The sequence below is a fragment of the Protopterus annectens genome, chromosome 11.part0 (assembly GCF_019279795.1).
Source record: "Protopterus annectens isolate FY-2018-M chromosome 11.part0, PAN1.0, whole genome shotgun sequence".
NCBI lineage: Eukaryota > Metazoa > Chordata > Ceratodontiformes > Protopteridae > Protopterus > Protopterus annectens.
Genome location: NC_056745.1, coordinates 704132003 through 704154364, shown reverse-complemented (window position 1 = coordinate 704154364; position 22362 = coordinate 704132003). Strand labels below are relative to the sequence as shown.

The 22362-nt window shown below is 44.9% G+C and overlaps 1 protein-coding gene across 8 annotated transcripts in view; it reads right to left on the bottom strand.

The window, feature by feature from the left end:
* Positions 1–22362, bottom strand: part of LOC122815566 (protein mono-ADP-ribosyltransferase PARP12-like) — a 981818-nt gene that overhangs the window by 800432 nt on the left and 159024 nt on the right. The gene's annotated exons all lie outside the window — the stretch shown is intronic.

The following is a 22362-nucleotide window of genomic DNA, read 5'->3' as shown; positions in this document are numbered from 1 at the left end:
TGGTTTATCCCCAGCTTCTGTCTTTTTTAATTTCTCTAAATCTTTTGGGTTTCTAATACCATGAAAGGAATGGACCCCATTCCTAAGTCAGCATACGATTAAAGTTCATGAAATTAGTATTGTTTTAATCTTTGATGTCAGCCAGAAGTGCTCTTCATAGTGCCTCCAATATGCCCAGTAATGACTCCATCAATTCATATGGAGTTACATGTATTGGTAACATATCTAAATACGACTGAAGATTCTTTTTTATAAGACACATTGCTCCTACTACTACTGGGACTGTCTGGGTAACTTTCTTCTACATTGCTATCATTTCTGCCTGCAAGTCTTGATATTTTATGACTTTGTGTCTCTTTACAGAAGGCACTGTAGTCACTGGGTGTGGTGATTTCAATGATGAATGTTACTTTTGTCTTCTTATGGACCAGTATATCCGGTTTTGTGTGTATTTGGGTAAACAACCTTGAATACAAACTGATATTACATTACTGCATTCTTGTTTTGCAAAAACTGTTAATTATTGTTATCCTAGAATGGCCAAACCAGATATTGTATATAGGCAGTGGGCATTGAGGCTGTATGTAGATGAAATGACTGACCCAACATTTATTTTTTGTAATTCTGGATTTGCAAAACTAATGTGTCTTTGGGTGAAGCAAGTTAGAAGAGAAGACGTGACTTATTCTTTGCAACAAAAATGTATTAATGAAACTATTATCTTTAATCATGTCAGGGTCAAAGTAGATACTTTAGGTAGAATATAGGTGTGGAATTGGTCTGTGGGTGAAATTATGGTCTCTTGTGTTTTGTTGCTTTGATTCCGGCTTTGAATTCTATCTTTGAAGGAGTAAAGTTTATTTGGATAAAGCAATCTGTCACTACTGTTTATGTGAAAATTACATTAATGTTAGCAGACACTACAGGTAGGCAATGGGTATGGTAACTGTCCATGGATTAAATGACTGGCCCCTGCTGTTTGATGTTATAATTCTAACTTTGAAGGACTGAGATGTATTTGAGTGAAACAACCTGGAAGACAAGTAGTGATTATTGTGTCTGTGAAACAAAATGCACATTAATACATTATTTTTATACTAGAAGGGTCAAACCAGATACTTCAAGTAGGCAATGGGTATGGTGGCTATTTGTCAATAATAATGATTGGCCCTGAACTGTTAGATGACATGTTTGTGTTCTGTGAGGAAAGCTTTTATCGAGTGACCTACATATGGCTGAAAATTGAAGTCTTGAGCCTCAGTTGCCCAAAGTTCAACACGCTGACAGTCTAAGTACCTCCATTGGAAATCACTGTCGCTCAGTTCTACCAGCAATGACCTTTTTGAGGGAATTTTACCCTTGTTTTTGTTACAGTGATCATGGAGTTGGTATATATACATTTTGGGGTATAGAGTTCTTGCCCTTCACCTCCACATCATGGGGTGCAGGGGGGGCTTTAACCTTGGAAAAACATTTAAAAAGTGTTTTCTTTGTTTTTTTTTTTTGGCAAATACAGTTTGGGGATTCCAGTCCTTGGAACATTCAGTTTTTTCCTGTCATAATGGAAGTGTTATTTTTTTTGCACAAATTAAATGGAATTTTTATTGATTCAGCGCCCAAAGCATGTGCTTTTGGGTTTATATTTGATACTGCATGACATTAAGGTTGATGTTGTTATATTTCTCTGTGATATTTTACAGTGATTTCATTTGTTTTCTTAACAGCATATAACTGAACTGAGGTATTCATAGATTGTTACTAGGCTAATGACTTGGGGGGGGGGGGGGCCTTTATAAGCCTAGCCAAGTTTTTCCGAAAGAATAATGATGTCCTGCATCCAAATAGGACATTGAGGATCAGGCATTTATAAGCTACCTCTGTCTATAAAGGACATGGATGACAGGCCCTGTGCAAATTTTCTGTTCCCCATCCACTTGTCTATGTTGTGCTTAAATTGGGTAATAGACAAACTCAGTTTCACATGGATGGGAGTCCTGTTCCATAGGAGGATCAGTCTCTGGGACACATATCTGTCTCTCCAACATGTACTGTTTAAATCACAGACAAAATTCAGGTTCCTAGACCTTGTATTTTCAGTACTCTTTGACTTACGTGTATGTAGGAGATTCATAAGTGTGGGGTTTGTGGATGCCTTGTAAGCTAGGCATAGATCATCTCTCAGCAATCTCTAGGAAACTGAGTAGAGGGAAAGGTCTTTAAAGTGCTCTGTCTGCTTTTTCAAATTTTTTTCACATAATATGTAGTTCCTTACATTTGTGTGTGTGTCTGCATAGTTATTCACTGGCTTTGCAGAAATTCTTTATTACTTACAAAGTTGTTTGCATTTGCTATGCTACTTGCTGAGGTGGTATCGCCTTTACTGGGACTCTTTGCTAGGCCATCATAATACATATGCAAACTGTGTCATTATGGGAGAGCTCTGTGACCTGCCATGAGTAACCAATAGGTAGTACTGGCTGTAAATTTGCTGTATGCTAGGCAGGAGTCACCTACCTCCACTACCACAGCCAGAACACAATGATGTGCAAAAGAATATATATATTGCTGACTTTTCATATGTGCTGTCAGAGCATCTTAAGGATCTTTCCACAGCCCTTCCACAGCCAGTGTTCCACCCACCTCCACCTCACACTGGTGTACTTTCCAGACTGTACCCTCCCTTCAGGAAATTTCTGGATCCACCAACCACTAGTCAACTGACCAGACTGCGCCCCCCCCCCTTTTGCAGATTCCTAGTTCCGCCACTGGAATGGTCCTGTCAACGACTGGCATAGAGCTAGAGAAGGAAACAAGCTTATAGTACTTTGGAAAAGTAAGTACAGAGGACCAAGTAGCAGCTTCTTGGAATACTTCTACAATCCAACCTTTTCCAAAAAAGCCATAGATGAAGCCAAGGCCTTTGGTAGTGTGTGCACTGACCCTACCTGGAATAGATTTCTTACGGTGAGTATAACAAAAGGTAATAGCCTTAGACAAGCATTTGGAAATGCTTGTTTTTACACAGGTTGACTCTTCTTACCTTCACAAGAAATAAACAATTGATCCAAAGACTTGAAAAATGCACTTCTGTCAAGATAATACTTTATCTGTGGACATCCAAGGTACAGAGTATCCTTTTGCCCTCATCTGTATGTTCAGGAAAGAAAAATGGGGAGATGAATATTTTACCCTAAAGTAAACTCTGATACTGCTTCAGACTTAAAAGGATTATTTCTCAAAAAAAAAAAAAAAAAAAAAACTGCTCCTGTGTAAAATGAGATAGGGTTAGCTCCCTGTAAGAGCTTACAACTACAACTCAGATACTTTTCTTGCAGATGTCGGAGCAATCAGTAAAACTGTTTTCCATGTAAAGAACCTCAAAAGTCAGACAGATTTTCTGCTTCAAATGGAGCAATTGTTAGCTTCTCCGATACAAAATTAAGATCCCAAGTAGGGCCCACCGGTTTTCTTAGATGCCTCTTGTGCAAAACCCCTTTCAAAAACATTTTGACAGAATCATGAATCCCTTCAGGATCCGCGGTGGTGGTGCTGTGGTAGCGTTGTCGCCTCACAGTAAGACGCTGACTTGGTTTGACTCTCAGATAGAGCATCTTCTGCGTGGAGACATGCGTGAATGGGCGTACCTTCGTTGAAGGTTGTGCGCTAGGGCTGGCAACTCAGCACGTAAAAATCAACTGCCAATCATTAGCGGACTGGAGTTCCGCTGTGGTGACCCCTAACCAGGAAAAGCCGAAAGACACAACAACAACAACAACAACATAAATCCCTTCAGGAAAAAAAGGTATTCCTCTTTTTTTTTTTTTTTAACGAGAAACTACTTTACAAAGAAGGACCAATAGCTTGAATTAAATCCTGAACTTGACTCAGTAAACTACTCCTATCTAAAGAAATTTGAGAAGGAGTGCATACATGCCTAGTTTTCTGTTTCTTTTTCACAGGAAAAATGGGGCCAGCTGTGTTACTAATGGTAGCAACAGCTTCCCCAGGGGCTGCCACAGCATTCTGACACAAGAAAGTCTTCCCTGTTTCCACTCCCAGGACCTACAAGTGTAGCTTTCTCTTGCCCTCTGAGGGGACTCCAACAGCTACAGTGGACATGGCTAAACTGCAGCTAAGGCAAATGCTAGCCTACTGTGCTGGCAAAGTTTTGTTTGCTTAACTTGTTCTTTTTGTGGCTGGATGGACAGACCATGTGACCAGAAGTTTGTTCTATGGTCAAACCAAAAATGGTGTTTCATTCCCAGGGAAGACAAATGACAACTACATTTTTCTCCAGAGGAAAAATAAGAAGTTATGTACTTACCATAACATTTCATGTTTGTTGTCCATCTCACCTTCATTCTTACTGGTTGGGTTTGGACCCGATTCTCGGTTCCGACTCGGTCACATACTAAAGCTCAAGGACTTCCACTGGCTCATGGCTGTATCCTTATCCCATCATGCTCTAGTGAAGCTCCTCAGATCTTGTTTGCTGATAACATTAGGAACCTAAGGTACCATCAATACCTATTATGAAGACAATGAAGAAGGTCAGGGACACACTTGCCAGAGAAAGAACCTCTTTGCCCTCTTTTGTCCTCCAGAAGCCATAGGTAGGGGGAAAAAGGGTGGGATGTTAAAAAAGAAGGTGAGATGGACAACAAACATGGAACGTTATGGTGACTACATAACTTATTTATGTTATGTTGTCCTATCTCGCCTTCATTCTTACTGATTGGGACAGCATTCCTAGCAACATATTTCCTGGGTGGCTCACAGGAGTATATTCTTCAGGACAGTGGACCCAAAGGAGGCCCTGTCTCTGGAGGCCAACTCTACTTTGTAATGAGTGATAAAGGTATGAGGCATTGCCCAAGTCACAGCAGCACAAATGCTATCAAGTGGTAGTCTCGCTCTAAAAGCAGAAGAGATTGCCATGGCTCTTGCAGAATGGGCTTTTACTTTAAAGGGAAGAATCTTGTTAATGGATTCATATGTAAAAGTGATACAATCTAAGAGCCATTTTGAAAGAGTGACCTTAGATATAGGGGCACCTTTCTTTGCTTCTGAAAATGACACAAATAACTGATCAGATTTCATGAAGTTCTTTGTAAGTAGAAGTGTAATTGCCTATGAGCATCCAATTGAAGTTTATATTCTGCCCTGTTGCCATGATTTGGAAAGAAAACTGGTAACTCTATGGATTGATTTAGGTTAGATTCTGAACATACTTTTGGTAGGAACGATGGGTTTGTTCGAAGGGATACTCTGTCTTTATGAAAAAGCTATATGGTGGCTTGATCGATAAAGCTTGCAGCTCTGGTTTATATGGTGGCTTGATCGATAAAGCTTGTAGCTCTGGTTGAAGTGATGGCAATCAACATACTTGTCTTTAACATTAAAAATTTTAGATCACATGATAACGCAGGTTCAAAGGGAGGGAGGATCAAGCAGGACAGAAAAAAGTTTAGGTCCTATGGTGGTAGGGGTGTTTTTATGGGTGGTCTTAAGTTAGTACCCTTCAGGAAGGCTTTGCATATTTTGTGGGACATCAAGTTAGGGGCGAAATTGCTTATATGGAAATTCAATATTGCTGCTAATTCTACATGAATGGTAGCTGCAGCTGCGCCTTCATTAAATAGTTTTGCCAGAAATTTGAGGACAGAACTTATAGGAACAGAGAAGGGACCAATGTGTCTTGTCAGAGCCCAGGAAGAAAACCTCTTCCATTTACTGATGCATAATTTTCTTGTTGAAGCTTTATGCGACGAGATCAAGATATGCTTGACCGAATGAGGGAGGTTAGGAAGCCTGGCTATATTTGGAATCGGAGCAGCCAAGCTGTCAATTTGAGGATTCAAAGACAAGGGTGAAGCATTCCAGACGAATGAGTCAAAAGGTCTGGAACTGGGTCCAGAACCCACAGCTTCTCCTGAAGATGAGGCCAAAGGAAGGGGAACCAAATCTGATGAGGCCAATATGGGGCAATGAGAATCATCCTGCTTCCCAACAAGTTGGCTTTCTGGAGAACCTTGGGTATTAGTGGAAAAGGAGGCAAGGCATAAAGAAGTCCTGGGGGCCAATCGTGTACAAGTGTATCCCTTGGTGACTCCCCCAGAGGGGGAATTAGGGCAAAATAGCTGCTGCATTTGGCATTCATGGAAGTGGCAAAAATGTCGCAGCAAGGCTAGCCCCATTTGCAGAAGATTCTCTCCGCTACTTCTTGTTTTAGGGACCACTCGTGGGGCATGAGAATCACTTTTCTGAGTTTGTCTGCTATCAGGTTGGACCTCCACGGGATGTGCATTGCTATTAGAAAGCGTTGGGAGAGGATCGCCCATTACCATAATCAGAGGGCCTCTCGACACAGAGGTAAGACCTGGTCCCTCCTGGTTTGTTTATGTACCACACAACTGACATGTTGTCTGCCTGAAATGCAACTGTTCCCAGTGGAAGAGAGTCCTGGAGTGCCTGCAGCGTCATAAGCATCGCCCTCATCTCTAGGATATTGATGTGCACTTGGGCCTCCTGATCTAGCCAAGTGCCTTGAACTGTTCTGCCCAGATAATGCCCCCTACCCTATCTGGGAGGTGTCCATGGTCACTGTGGCCACCGACTGAGGGGGGAAGAAATGGCTGATCTAATGTTACATGACGGAGTGAAGCCACCAGTGAAGGTCCTTCTTGCAGGTCTCTGTTAACAGAATGTGGTGAGATATATGTAGCTCTTGTAATGACCACTGGGTGAATAGAAGCCACTGCAAAATTCTCATGTGCATGCGTGCAAGTGGAACTAAACTTACCGCAGATGCCACAGTGCCAAAGACTTTCAAGACTGTTTTTGCCTGAACTTTTGTTTTGGACAGAAGGTTGGAGACTTGCTGCCTCAGAACTAGGACTCTTTCTGTAGGAAGTTTTGCCTTCATGTTTACTGTATCTAGATCTGCTCCTATAAACATGATATGTTGCAATGGCAACAAGGCAGATTTTTTTTCTAATTTACTGTGATTCCCAGGTGAGAGCAGAGAGACAGAGAGGAGTCTCTTGATTCCAGTAGTAAATGCTTGGTGGTGGTGGCAGTTAGGAGCCAATTGTCTAGATACGGAAACACTCGGAATCCTAAATGTCTCAAGTGAGCTGTGACTACTGCCATGCATTTGGTGAACACTCTGGAGGCTGTAGTGATACCAATGGGCAGAGCTTGAAACTGGTAAAGATGGATACGCCATCCAGGAGTCATTATGTGGTAGTACACATCCTGGAGGTCTATAGAGTACATCCAATTGTCTTTTCCCAAAAAAAGGAAGACTCGATTGTAGTATCACCATCCAGAACTTGGTCGTTTTTACTGATTCGTTTAATCTGACGAGATCCAAAATTGGTCTCCAGTCCCCTGTTCTTTTTGGCACTAAAAAGCATCTTGAGTAAGTTCCAGATCCTATTTGGTCTGCGGGGGGCTCTTTGGATGACTCTTTTGTCTGGCAACTCTTGAATTTCTAGAGTTGCTTGATGCCTCTGACTGGCTGGAATGTCCGGGATTTTCTTTAAGTTTGGGACGGGAAGAGAAAATGGTATGTAGTATTCTCTGGATATGATACCTTGTACTCACTTGTCTTTTGTTACTTCCAGCCACGCTTGTAGGTATAAAGATAAGTGACCCCAGACTGCCTCCAGAGTTGGGACATACAGGCTTCCCTTCAGGAGCGCTGAAAGGGCCGACCATAGAAATAATCTCTGTCACCCTGATTTTGCAGACCCCCTCTGCCATGTGGACAGTGTCTTTTGTACTTCCCTCCTCTGTCCCTAGGGGGACAGTCACCACATGTGTCCTGAAAAACACTCTGGGATTTACGGAACCACATCTTCCCCTCCTTCTGGCCTTTTGGATGAGGCCTAGAAGGTACAAAAAAACAGACTCCTACTGCAGAGAAAGAGTCTTTCCTTGTTCACACTTGGGTAGAATCTCCTTAACATTTGGCCCAAAAAGGACGAGACATCGAATGGGGCATTAGTAAAGGAAGATTTGGAAGGTACTGCAAAGTTGCATAAGTGCATCCAGGAATGTCTCCTTCGGGAAATTCCTGAACCCACTGCTCTGCTCACTCCATCTGCTGCATAAGAAATGGAGATGACCACAGAATTTAAGGTGGAGAGCTGAGAGGAAACCTTGTCTGCTGCCCCTGTAGCTACTGTACCTTTGAGAGCATCTCCTAGCTCCTTTAGGAGATCTCTTTGTAGCTTTGTAAAATGCGTCAGATAGTTCAGCAGTCGGACTGCAAAAGTCGCTGAAGCAAAAGTGCATTTCCCATATCTGTCCATCATATGAGACTCCTTGTTCAATGGATGGACAGACGAGGATGTTTAAGAAAGCTCCTTTTTGGTGGCTGCTGCCACCACCATAGCATCTATAGGGACACCCCTGATCAGGAAACATTTATCTAAAGGGGCTTTAATGAACTTATTTGGCCTCCTAGGGACAGGCTCCGCTGCATCTGGAGACTCGCACACCTTTCGACTAACTAGTTCCATAAGTTTGTCAAAAGGCGGTGACACCCAAGTGGCTGAAGGGTGAGAGCCAAAGGCCTTCAGACTCCTTATCAGATGGGTTGATGGGCTTCCAGCCGCCTCTCTGCTTAAGGATTTCTTGGATGTCTGAGAAAGACATCCTCAGAGGGTGACCATGGGGACCCTTCTGACTCATTGAGGTCCATGTCCGAGGTGACGGACTCATCTGGGGAGTCCAAATGCTTCCTCTTGCAGAATCTCTTATGAGGGACCTCTTCAGAAGGGTATTCTGGAGAGGTTGCTGAAGAGAGGAGTTCACCTGATAGGCTACCCTGAGGCCTAGGGTCTCTACTGCTCTCTGGATGGTGTGGTACTGAGACAGACGCCAGCACCTTAGGGGGAGGAATGTCAGAACCCCTGAGTGGAAGCTGTCTGAGAGACAGTACCCACCTCATCAGCTCAAAAGTCCCCCTCCCCTGATCCAAAGACACCTCTGGCTCCAAAGAGCCAGAAGAAATCCCTGGAACCAAGGAGGTGGGCTCTGAAACAGATGTAGGAGCCGATCTCATCCGAGCCGAAGCCCCGAGAGGCAGGGTCAGATCAGACAACTGTCAGATATGGCTCCCCTCCTCAGACCCAACCAGAGACCGTCAGCTCCTAGACTTCTCAGAGAGAACAGAGGATGTCGGAGCAGATGTCGATTCCGAAGATACCAGGATGGTTCTCGGCACCAATGGTTCCACAACAGTCAGTTCCAAGCATTCCAGCTCCGAGGATCCGGGGTGGCTCAGAGGAGGAATCGATGTTGGTGAGATGGTCTTGGCTGGCTCCGAATCCCTGTGGGTTGGAGCCAAGAGGAGTTTAGCCGGTGTCTTTAGAAGCCTATGTACCCACCCTATCCACATCATCATCCAAAAGACTCCTGGAGGACTTAGAGGAGAGGGTAAGAGACCTTACTGACTGTAAGAGAGGTAATCTCAAAACAGGAGTAACTGGCTCCAATTCTGGGGACCGGCTCCTGAGTTCAAATGCCATCTGCACCGATAAAGTTGGAGCCGATGAAGTAGATTTTGTCAGTTCCGAAGTAGATGAAGCTGGAGATTAAATTTTGCTTAACTTTTTTGACTGCTTCAATTGTCCTGAAGAGGGAGAAGATTTTTTTTGTTGATTTGTCTAATCTTGATGAAGTAGATTTGACTGATGCTGAAGTGCCTAGACCTTCTTCTATAGCTTCTTGGAATGGGGACTTCAAAAGACCTCTCACAATCAACTTATTTTTATGCTCTAACAGCACTCTAGAGCTAAATGAGTGACATACTGAGCATGTCTCCTGAAGATGTACTGCTCCCAAGCAGTAGACACATACAATATGGGAGTGAGTAACTGACATCATCTGGCTGCATCTGATACACTTTTTGAAGTCCGAAGGCTTAGATTCTTTATGCACCTTGGACATGTTTCAAACTTGGTGCACACACACAAAACAGCAGACAAAAAAAACTGCAACAACAATGTAACACCCTAAACTACTAAGGAATAATTATATATATATATATATATATATATATATATATATATATATATACACATATATGACAAACTTTTTTTTAAACTAGCAAAAAAAGGGAAGGAAGTTACAGTTATGTACTTACCATAACTTGGCATCTGTGTTATGTGTAGTCACCATTCATCACACATTAGGCTCTTTGATCTGATTATCGGATCCAAGCTGACAAACACAGACAAAAAGCTTAGCTCAAGCTTCTCCTCTCCCATAATCCTCTGCTGCCCTCTAATCCCTCAGATCAAGTTTGCATAAGGAAAGAAGATGGACCAAAACACGAACAGCGAAACAGAACAACCATAATCCAACCAGTTTTCCAGGACGGGGACTGGTGGGTGAGACTGTGATGAATGGTGACTACAGATAACACAGATGCCAAGTTATGGTAAGTACATAACTATAAATCTGATGTTATCTAGTCACCATTCCTCACGTTAGGGTCAGAGTCCCCGGCTACCTAAATCCTGGGAGGCCTCAAGGAAGGACATGCCGAAGAACTGTAGAGCCAAAGGAAGCTCTTCCTCTAGAAACCAAATCCAACTTCTACAGGGAAATGAATGGTGAGGAGAAGACCATGTTGCTGCTGCACAAATGTCATCTAAAGATTGACGATCTGCAAACACAGATGAGGAAGAAACCGCTCTGGTGGAATGAGCCCTTACTAGTGCAGATAAAGGAGCACCTTCTGAAGAGTAAATGAAAGAAATACATTGCAAAATCCAGTGGGAGACAATGACTTCAAAATTCCTCTGCCTTTCAATTCATAGAAAAGGCTACAAACAACTGGTCTGAACGTCTAAACTCTTGAGTTCTATGTAGATAAAAATGAAGTTGACGATGAACATTCAAGGTGTGCAGGATATATTCCCCTTTATTAGTATAGTTAGGAAAAAATACTGGAAGATGAATGCATTGATTAAGAGTAGTAGTTGAAGCCACTTTAGGCATAAAGGATGGATCTAGTTTCAGAGGCACTCTGTCCTTATAAAAAATTAAGTAGAGTGGCTTAATTGTAAGAGCTTGCAGCTCCAAAACTCTCTTCGCCGAAGTTACTGCCACTAAGAAGGCAGTCTTCCAAGAAAGAAATTTGATATCGCAAGATGGCACCAGTTCGAAGGGTGGTTTCGTCAATGCCTGCAGCACCAAAGTCAAATCCTATGGAGGAGATGGATGTTTCACAGGAGGTCGTAAGAGAAAAACACCTTTTAAAAAGGCCTTGCAGAGGCAAGAAGAAAACATAGAATCACCACTAAGATGAAAATTTGAAATTGCTGCCAATTGAACCTTGATCATGGAGAAACTGCCTCCTTCCTTAAAAAGAGAAGTCAAAAAAAGAAGAATCTCAGGAATGGAAGCTGAAAAGGGGTCCATATTCTTATACTTTGCCCAAATCGAAAACCTCTTCCATTTACTGGTATAAACCTTTCTAGTGGAAGACCTCTGGGAAGCAAGGAGAATATCCTTTATGGTTGAGGTTAGCCTGGACTTAGCCAAAATCACTGGAAGTGGACATACAACACTGTCAGACACAAGGTCTGAAGGTTCGGGAGCGGAAGTAGAGACGGATGAGACAAAAGACCCAGAACTGGATCGAGCACTCAGGGTGGATGCCTCAAGTGAGACCGTAGAAGGGGGGAACCACACCTGCCGAGACCAGAAAGGGGCAATGAGGATCAATTGACTCTTGAGGCATCTGGCTTTCTGAAGTACTCTGGGAATTAAAGGCAAAGGAGGAAAGGCATACAGGAGACCCGGAGGGCAATCGTGGGTGAGTGTGTCCCTTGGGGGATTACCCCTCTGGGGGGAAATCAATGCAAAGAAGTTGCTGCATTTGTGGTTGAAAGGAGATGCAAACAGATTGCAGCTTGGAACTCCCCACTGATGGAAGATCTGCTGAGTCACCACTGGATTCAGAACCACTCATCAGGGGTCAAGATAGCCCTGCTCAATTTGTTCACCAACACGTTGGATGCTCTGGAAATGTGTGTTGCAATGAGAAAGTGCACCATGGACATCTCCCATTCTTAGACCATCATGGCCTTATGACACAGCAGATAAGAACGTGTGCCCACCTGCTTGTTGATATACCAAACAATTGCCATGTTGTCTGATAGAACTGCAATCGTTCCCTCAGGGAGGCAATCCTCAAAGGCTTGCAATGACAGAAGGACTGCCCTCATCTCCAGAATGCTGATGTGCAATTTGGTCTCTGGAAATGTTCCCCCCACCCTAGTAGGGAAGCGTCCGAGGTGACCGTCCCCGTCAGAATCGGTAGCGCGAACGACCTGCCCACTAGGAGGTCAGGTGAGCGAATCCACCACAAAATATGTTTTCGACACACTGGGGTACGATGAATGGCGAAGAACAGGGGATGCAGCAATGCTGACCACTGAACTGCAAAGGTCCCCTGAAGAACTCTCATGTGGTACCAAGCCATCGGTACCAAGTAAATGGCAGCTGCCATGGACCCTAGCGCCCTGAGAATGTGTGAAGCCGGAGGAGATGTTTGCTCCAGCAGAACCTGAACCTGGACACTAATAAGAGATGCCCCGTGAGAAGGAAGGGCTGCGATCTGCGTGGTGGTATCCAACAGAGTGCCTATGAACTCCAGATGCTGGGTTGGGATCAAAGAGGATTTGGTCACGTTCACTGTAATTCCCAACTGATGAAACAGAGAGAGTAAGGTGTGAATGTTGTCCAATAGTTGATGCTTTGTAGGGGCTGTTAGGAGCCAATCGTCCAAAGAGGGAAAAACCCTAGGGGATTCCCTGCAGCCGGAGATGAGCTGCCACCACTGCCATGCATTTGGTGAACACCCAGGGGGGGCTGAGGTGAGGTCAAAGGGCAGGGCCCTGAAATGAAAATGATCAGCTCCCAAGCAAAAGCGGAGAAACCTCCTGGACCGTCTAGCCATCTTTATATGGTGGTACGTGTCCTGGAGGTCTACTGAGCACATCCCCCCTCATTGCTGTGCAAAAGGGGCACAATTGACTGCACAGTGACCATCCGAATCCTTGACTTCTGCATGAACAGGTTCATGCGACTGAGGTCCAGAATAGGATGTAGGTCCCCTGATGTTCCTCGTGTTTCACTGCTGCAGTTATCACATTTGGGTTATCTGCTTGCATTAGCCCTCAGTCAGCCTGATTATCAAAGTCTTGAGTCCTGCGTCAGTTGCTGTTTCATCTTCCATGACATCAGCTAGTCAGGGGTATAAAACATGCAGCCGACACCATTTTATCAGTCTTTCTTGCTGTGCGGTGCCCAAAGCAGAAGCAGATCACAAGTGCCGTTCGGCCCACCCCTGAAATTTTCGTTTTCGAGTTTCAGAAACGAAGGCTTCAACTAAGCTAAGTATCCCATTGGGGAAAACTTTTCTTGCTCTAAACCGATGTCAGTACAAGTTAATAATTGTATTTCTTGTGCAAAGCAAATACCTCAAAGATTTCCATTCGTACTGCCTTCCTTGCCTAGGCCCAGACCACGACGTACCTCGCTGTCGGTTTTGTGCCCTATTTAATCAACGAACTATTCGTCTGTTCATTTACGCTTTTAAATATTTTGGTACTTGGTTCAATTATCCAGAAATGGCTTCAGTAAGCCACCCGACTACCGATATTCCGAAAAAATGCAAAGATAAAGTCAGAGACAGACCGCTTAGGTCCAGAGCTGCTGACGACGCTTCTCCTAAGCTAGTCACCAGTTTGTCTGTATTCAGTGAGGTGCTTTCGCAGCCCCTATTACCCACTACTTCAGATTCGCAGGCTTCTTCTGAAACCCATTCGGAATCCGGTATGCCGAGTGTTGCTTCTTCTACTGTGGAACCTGCAGATGTCTCTACCTTGGATGGGTCCGGAGCCTTTGTGCAGGCACCGTCTTCTGAAGGTATATTCAGGCCTACTGACTTGCATATTAAAAAGACGCCATCTTCTTCTTCTAGGCCTAAAACTCGATCTATGCCTAAAAAGACGACGCCCAGACCACATGGTCAGGCCCCTATGCCTAAAAAACAAACGATAAGTATGGCTGAGGACCTTATTACTCTAATCAGGGGAAGCCACCCTTCCCCCCTCTAAGAGACCTAGGACTGACTTTCCTTCTGATTCTTCTGATCAGGATTCTGAAATTTCTGTTTTCTCTGATGACCAGGATTTGCCCTGATCTCCCTATCAGGATTCTGATGCAGAGGTCTCCATTCCCTCTGCTTCTCCTCCACAGGATTTCTCCTTTGGTGAAACCTTGCATACTCTTTAGGGAGCATTTCCACTGGGAAAGCCAGGAGTACTCTGACTACAAAAACAGGCTTAGGGAATTCTTACTAATGCCTCAACACAGGCCTTTAGCAGTCCCTCCTGTACTGGACATTGTAGATGATGCCTTCTCGGAATCTTGCCTGGCCCCTGACACTTTACCTCCTGCTCCAAAAAAACCTGATGGGTATTACAGGTTACCGGACTCTCACAAGTTCTTCTTTAAAAATCCTACTGTGGATCCTGAGACCATTTCACAGAGACCCAAGGGCATTAAGACTACTACTGCAAAAATCCTACCCCCCCCTGATAGAGATTCCAGGGCACTGGATAGATGGGGAAAGAAGGTATAAACTTCTGCTACTTTAGCCATTAGGGCTTTAAACTGCCAGTTTCATATGTTAAAATACCAGCAGCATATTAGTGGATTACTTAAACAGAAAATGGTGCTGATTCCTGATTGTGCTGAAAATAAAGAATTACAGGATTTAATACATTCTGCTGAACAAGTTGGAAAACATACTTTGCAATGTGGTTTTGATTCATTAGAGGCATCTTGCAGGGCTACTGTCACTGGGTCTGTACTTAGAAGGCATGCTTGGCTTTAAGGAGCAATCTCTGCCAGATAATGTTAAAGCTAAATTGCTGGATGCTCCCTTAAACCAAGACCGCCTGTTTGGCAACAAAGCAGAAGAAGTACTTAAAAAGACAGAGGAAAAAATCTACGCAAACTGTTAAAGATTTCCTGCAAGTACAACCTCCCAAATTTAGTAGGCACTGGCCCTCTAAGAATTGGTCCTTTCCTGCCTCTTCCAGGCCTTCTCAGTCCAAACCCATAACCAGCAGAGCACCCAGGTTTCAGTTCCAAGGTACTCACTGGCCTAAACAGTGTGGGGCTCCCACTTCCAAAGCAGGGAGTAGTAAGACCCCCCCCCCATGGTAAACTGTCTCAATGACTTAACTTAAAACCTTCCTAGCCCTGCTCAACTGACTGTTCCTTTAGGGGGAAAGATTGCCCGGCTTGCAAAAAATTGGGAACTCATTACCCAGAACAAATGGGTTTTAAATATAGTTTCCCAAGGATACAGATTCCACTTTCACTCCTTACCAACCTCAAACGGCTGGCCAGACCTACCCCCAAATCAGTGGGCAGAGGCTCAAAAGCAAGTTCTCTCTCTTTTAAGCATCAGAGCTATTCAACCTGTCCCAGAAGAAGAATGGGGGCAAGGTTTCTACTCAAGACTTTTTCTGGTGCCCAGAAAAGGCAAATCCTGGCGGCCTATTCTGGATCTGTCTATCCTAAACACATTTTTGGTAATCCCAAGATTCAAGATGCTAACTCTTCATCAGCTGCTTCCCATGCTAGGCAAAGATGCCTGGTTGGCAACACTGGATTTAAAGGAAGCCTACCTGCACATCCCAATAAGGGAATCTTGCAGAAGATACCTTTGCTCCCGAATAAGCTATATGCACTACCAAGTTCTCAGCACTGCCCTTTGGCTCATCTACTGCACCCAGGGTATTTCCCCATGTGCCTAGCTCCAGTCATTGCATTTTGCAGGCAAAGAAATATTCAAATATACCCATACTTGGACAATTGTCTAATCCAAGCAGAAAGCCAGGACATACTATTAAATCATCTGGCTTTTGTAAAGAAACTACTAACTTCTCTGTGGTACACCATAAATGAAAAGAAATCACATCTTGTACCCTGCTAACAAATGGTATTCCTGGGAGCAAGCTTGAATACAACTTCCCAGATGGCCTACCTCACACAAGAGAAAAAAGTTCATTTGATAGCCTACTTCAAACTACTGGCCACGAAGACCCAGCTATCTGCAAGGAAAATTCTACAAACCCTGGGGTTCATGGCCTCCCGCATTCTACTAATTCCATATGCAAGACTGCATATGAGGAAACTACAGTGGTATCTAAAAAGCCTATGGTGTCAGCATTCTCAAGATCTAGAATCAATGATTCCTATCATAACTTGTCTACAGATAGATTTCCTTTGGTGGGTAGAGGCCTGCCACCAGAACAACGGACTGCGATTCACTATAACCCCTAACAACAGATGCATCACACTATGCATGGGGGGCTCACTTCACAGGGCAGTGAATTCAGGGCAAATGGAACCCAAGTCAAATGTACCTGCATAACAATCAAAAAGAAATGTTAGCTGTACAGTATGCTGTGACAGCCTTCAAGGACCACATTCTTCCAGGACAATTATTGGCAAAGACGGACAACACCACTGTTATCGTATACATAAAATAGCAGGGGGGGAACCCACTCATACCCTCTCTGCAGGCTAGCTATGGCTCTGTGGAACACAGCCTTGAGTTACCAAGTGCACCTACAGGCTCAGTTCCTGCCAGGAAAGCTAAATACACTGGCAAACCTAAGCAGAAATCTCATGGACCCACACGAGTGGAAACTGGAACCAAAGATATTCAATACGTTGAGAAACAAATCCCATAACTACCAATTGGAAAAATTCTACACAAGGACTCCCCTCAAACAATCTGGGAAAGTGGATACCCTGTCCTTCACCTCAGTTTATGCCTTTCCACCTCTGCCTCTCCTCTCCAAGGTACTACACTAAAGATCAAACAGGACAAACTAAGGACAATACTGATTGCAGCAGACTGGCCACGTCAACACTGGTACCCCCTCTTGTGCAATGTGTCACTGCTGACACCATGGCACCTGCTTCAGACCCCTGCTCTTCTGTCTCAGCAGGAGGGCCAGATTCTGCACCCACAGCTTCAAAACCTGAACTTGGCAGTCTGGCTAGTTACCTGATCTCACCATTCCCATCCCTCAGTAAGCAAGTGATGGATGTCATTCTGGAGGTGAGGAGGCCTAGTGCTAAAAAATCCTATGCTGTTAAATGGAAAAGATTCTGTTCCTGGAGACAAACTCATGGGATGGGCACAGCAGTGCCCAATTTACCTCAGATTCTTCAATACTTAACTGAGATGCTTCACAAGGGCCTTTCCTTTTCCTTCATCAAAATTCATGCCTCAGCCATTTCAGCTCATTACAATACAGAACCACCCCTCTTCTCTCATCCACTGCTGAAGCAATTCCTCAGAGGGGCCAAAAACTTTAGACCACTCAGGAGAGCCTCTACTCCAGCCTGGGACCTTAACGTTGTATTGGAAAAGCTCACTCTACCTCCCTTCGAGCCAGCTGCAAGTGCAGACTTGAAATTCCATTCTTGGAAAACAGCCTTCCTTCTAGCCATCACTTCAACAAGAAGGGTGTCTGAATTACAGGCCCTCATGGCTGTGGAGCCTTTCATCATCTTTCATGCGGACAGGGTGTCCCTCTGGACCAATCCCTCCTTCATGCCCAACGTGGTATCCAGTGTGGCCCTTAATCAGTCCATTCATTTGCCAACCTTCTTTTCTAATCCACAGAACAAAGGGGAACGAATACTGCACTCCTTGGATGTGCACAGACAATTTCGATTTTACTTGGACAGGACTAAACCTCTCAGGAAATCTGTACAGCTGTTGGTTGCATTTGGTGCAGGGGCAGAGGGGAAGGCTATTTCAAAACAAACCATTTCTAAGTGGATTGGCCATTGCATTCATTTCTGCTATAAGCACCATGGAAATCCTACCCCACAGGGGATAAGAGCACATTCAACCAGGGCTGCATCTACCTCTACAGCCTTTCTCAGAGGTGTCCCTACTAGGGACATCCTAGAAGCTGCTAACTGGAGTTCTGCACATACCTTCACTAAGCATTACCACTTGCCATTTTTTTCTAAATCCAGAGCTGGCTTTGCCACTACAGTCTTACAGGGCCATATAGCTGGTCCTAATGCTATCTAATTACCTCCTCCTATCCTCAGCTTTGGGAATCTACCCAAATGTGATGACTGCAACAGTGAAACACGAAGAACATAATACAGTTGTGCACACTTACCATAAATGTAGATGTTCGAGTGCATTCACTGTTACAGTCCTGGTTACCCTCCCCCCAGGCCCCTGACTTCTATTGTCTATACCTCTATTCTTGTTTACTATGCTTACAGCTTTCTGGTGTATTTGCTTTTTGTTGGAGGTGTAACCTTGTATATAATTGATTCCCATTATGGGGGTACCTGACATCTGGGGCAAGAAAAACTGATAAAATGACGTCGGCTGCATGCTTAATACCCCTGACTAGCTGACGTCATGGAAGATGAGACAGCAACCGATGCAGGACCCAAGACTTTGATAATCAGGCCGACTGAGGGCTACTGCAAGCAGATAACCCAAATATGACTGCAACAGTGAATACACTCTAACATCTACATTTATGGTAAGTGTACATAACTGTACATTCTCTCTGGAACTAAAAAGAAGCGGAAATAAGTTCTGGATCCTCTCTGCCCTGCAGGGACCTCTTGGATGGCTCTCTTCTGAAGAAGGTTCACAACTCTTCCTGACTGGATGGTATGTCGGAAAGGGTTTGGGATTTCAGGGGAACTTCCGAAAAGGGAATGCAATAGCCTCTGAATAGAACAGCTAGAATCCACTGATCATTTGTAATGCTTGCTCAGGCTAGAGGGTGCAAAGATAACCGACCCCTGACTGCCTCCAGGGAAGGACATTTGGACAATGTCTCAGGGACGCTGAAAAGGTTTCTCAGAGAAAGGTTCCCTGGAATCTTGATTTTGCGGGCCTCCTCTGCCCCTAGGGCAACATCTACCATTGAAACATCTTCCCTGTCCCCTGGAAGAGGAATCCTCCTGAACATCCTGGAAGAAGGACTGCACCTTCTGAAACCACATTTTCTTACTTCCCTTCTGGGTCTTACAAAAGGACCTCTGAAAGGAAGAAAATCTGATCCCAACGGCCGACAAGGTCTTCCCTTCCTGTTCACTGTGGGTCAACGTCTTTTTCACAGTGGGACCAAAGAGAGTGGAACCATCAAAGGAGGCGTTAATAAAAGATGTAATGAAGGCCTCTGTTAACCTGCTCAGGCACAGCCAGGCATGATGCCTAATGGCGATGCATGAGCCCGCCACCAGTGAGGACCCTTCCGTAGCAGTGGAAATTAGCCTCATGGACAAATTTGCAACTGAATGAAGGGTTGACAGCTTAGGAAAAATCACCTTGAATTCCTCCTCAGAAATGGACCCAGAGAGGGAAGTAGACAGTTCTTTTATCATATCCTTCTGGAGACTGGTGAAATGAACAAGATAATTTAATGCTCGCAGGCTAAAAGAAGCCAAGGCAAACACCCGCTTTCCAAATCTGTCGCGATTGAGAGGGTGGACAGAAGAACTCTGCTCTGCCAATTCCTTTTTGGTGGCAGTAGCCACCACAATACCATCAACCAGGACCGCTTTGAACCAAAAGGCTTTATCTGCTGGAGAACTGAGAAATTTGTTTGCTTTCTTTGGCACTGGTTCCATGGTATCTGGCTCCTTCCAAGCCCTGCTGGCCATGAGATTAATAACAGGATCAGCAGGGGGGGGGGGTCACCCAAGAGGTAGATGGACCCGTACCAAAAGCCTCCAGAAATACAGTTTCCTCAGAGGACAGGGACTGAGCAGACCAACCACCTTTGGCCTTGAGGATCTCGAGCATATCTCTAAAGGAGACTTCCTGTAACGGAGATCCCGGGGACCCATCCCCTTCATCAGCATCTGTATCTTCGGTTAAGGACTCCATAGGGGAGTCTAGATGTCTCCTCTTACATGTCCTCTTCCTGGGAACTTCCTCTGCCAGTGGCTGCGGGGAAGACTCAGAAGAGGAGGGGACCCCTGAGGGAGAGGCATCCCCCAGGAGGCTAGGCCGGACGGGCTGACCCGGCCTGCTCAGATACTGAGACTGGGTATGATGACCGTGTGCAGGGAAAGCAGCTCTGATTGCAGAGAAGGATCTTTTCACCACCCAGAAAGAAGAAGGACTGGAGGAGGGCCCATCCCACTCTCCTGCCGACAATACCTTAGCAGAATAAATGTAGGCCCCCGCTCTGCCGGACAGCACCGGGCCAGAGCTGTCGAAAGGCAAAGCACCCAGGGGAAGAGACCAGTCTGAAAACCCCGGTCCTGAATCCAATCCCATGGACCCGGGGTCAACAGCTCTGACTAGAGGGATGGTCTTTCTGGGGGGGGGGGGCAGGAACAGCACCAACCACCGATCCTGCTAGGAAAGGGCCCAAACAGGACCCGGACTCTCCCCTGGCCTCTGCCCCCCTCATCAGTCCCTGAGAATCCAAGCCACTAGTCAGATGAGGATCAGTTAAATGGGAAGTGGGAAGTGGGAGACTGGATTCCCAACCTGTGGGCTGGGGAAGCCCCAACTCCATCTGAGCTTTCAGAAAGGCCCACATCATCCTGTCGATATCCATAGGAAAGGCAGTCCTGGAAGATCGGGAGGATATGGAGGACCTGGTGGGAGAGCCATGCCTGGAACCTGAATGTCTTCTCCTGTGCTCCCTAGAGTGAGACCTACTAGGAGAGGAAAAGGCCTGGACTGAAATCAAGGGATCCAAGAGAAGGTCCTCCACTACAATTGGCTCTGGCACAACTCTCAGATCCGATCTACTTGGCCGACGTCAATGAAGGATCTGAGATAACAGCCTTTGAATCTCTCGGATCTGAGAGGGTCAGATCCATGGGCACAGCTTCTACCTTTGGATCCGAAGGTCTTGAATCCAGAGCCCTGGATCTGGTAGAGGGAGCTGAAAGAGTCAGATCTGAAGGTTTTGGATCCGAACCTTTGGATCCAGGAGAAGACTCCCTGGACGTTCTGGGACCCAAGGATCTCGAATCCGAAATTGGCCTGGTTGGAGCCGCATCCGAGGACTTAGGATCAGACAGCCTGGGACGTTTAGATGGGGCCTCCTCCACAGGAATCCTCTTCATCGCCCCTGAGCAGCATGCTTTGACCGGGGAACCAGTGACCAAGGGGCCTCCCTTAACCAAACCTTTGATGAGTAACTTATTCCAGTGGTCGACCAGGGCTCTAGGGTTGAAGGCAGCACAAATGCACTCCACCTCGAGGTGGTCACCGCCGAGACAATGCAGACACTCCTCGTGTGAGTCAGAAATAGGCATTTTTTGACCGCACGAGGAGCATCTCTTCAACCCCAAGGGTTTATCCGACATCACCAAACCTAGGGGAAAACCCTTGTTTCAAAGTCCAAAACAAGCCAAAGATCAGAAACACACAAAGAAACCTTCTGAAACACTCACTAACTACTTAGATTAAACAACTCTACCTAGGCCAAACACAGTACACTATAACACAAACAAGCCCGTGAAAAGGGTGCCAAAAGAAAGACTAAATAACCAAGCCGGGAGGGGATATAAAGGGCAAGATAACTATCATGAACGATAGAAAATAAAGAAAATAACCCAACAAAAATCCCAAAGATAACACTTATGACTAATGAGGATCTGAGCAATCTGCATCTGTCTTACTGAAGCAGCAAATGAGATCTGAGGGATTAGAGGGCAGTAGAGCATTATGGGAGGGAGGAGCTTGGGCTAAGCTGTTTGTCTGCGTCTGCCAGCTTGGAGCCAATATCAGATCCAAGACCCTAATGTGAGGAATGGTGACTAGATAACATTAGATGACAAGGTTAGAAAGCCCTCTAACTAAAACCAACAGCGGAAGCCCTCTAATCTAAATGGGCTAATGCTCCTTTCCTTTAAGCAGTGGAAAAAACAACAACTAATAATAAAATAGATGCTCTCTAACTAAACCAGGCATCGACAGCCCTCCAACTTAAACAGGCAGACGCTTTCTATTTTTCTTTAACAACAATAAGAAATTTAACATGGATAAGGGAAAACAAAGCCTTAATGGAAAATGACAGCCTAAAGCAACAACACAACAGCTAACTTTTTACGTAACTAGAAAAAAAAACACAAAAAAATGCTAACTCTATTCTAAAGTAGAACCAGAAAAATTATGATAATAAAGGTAAAAAAGTTGTTCACTTAGTCAGAGCCAAGATGGAAGCCTCCGATCTGTTTAGCGACAAATGAAATCTGGGGAGCTTCACTAGAGCATGATGGGATAGGGATACA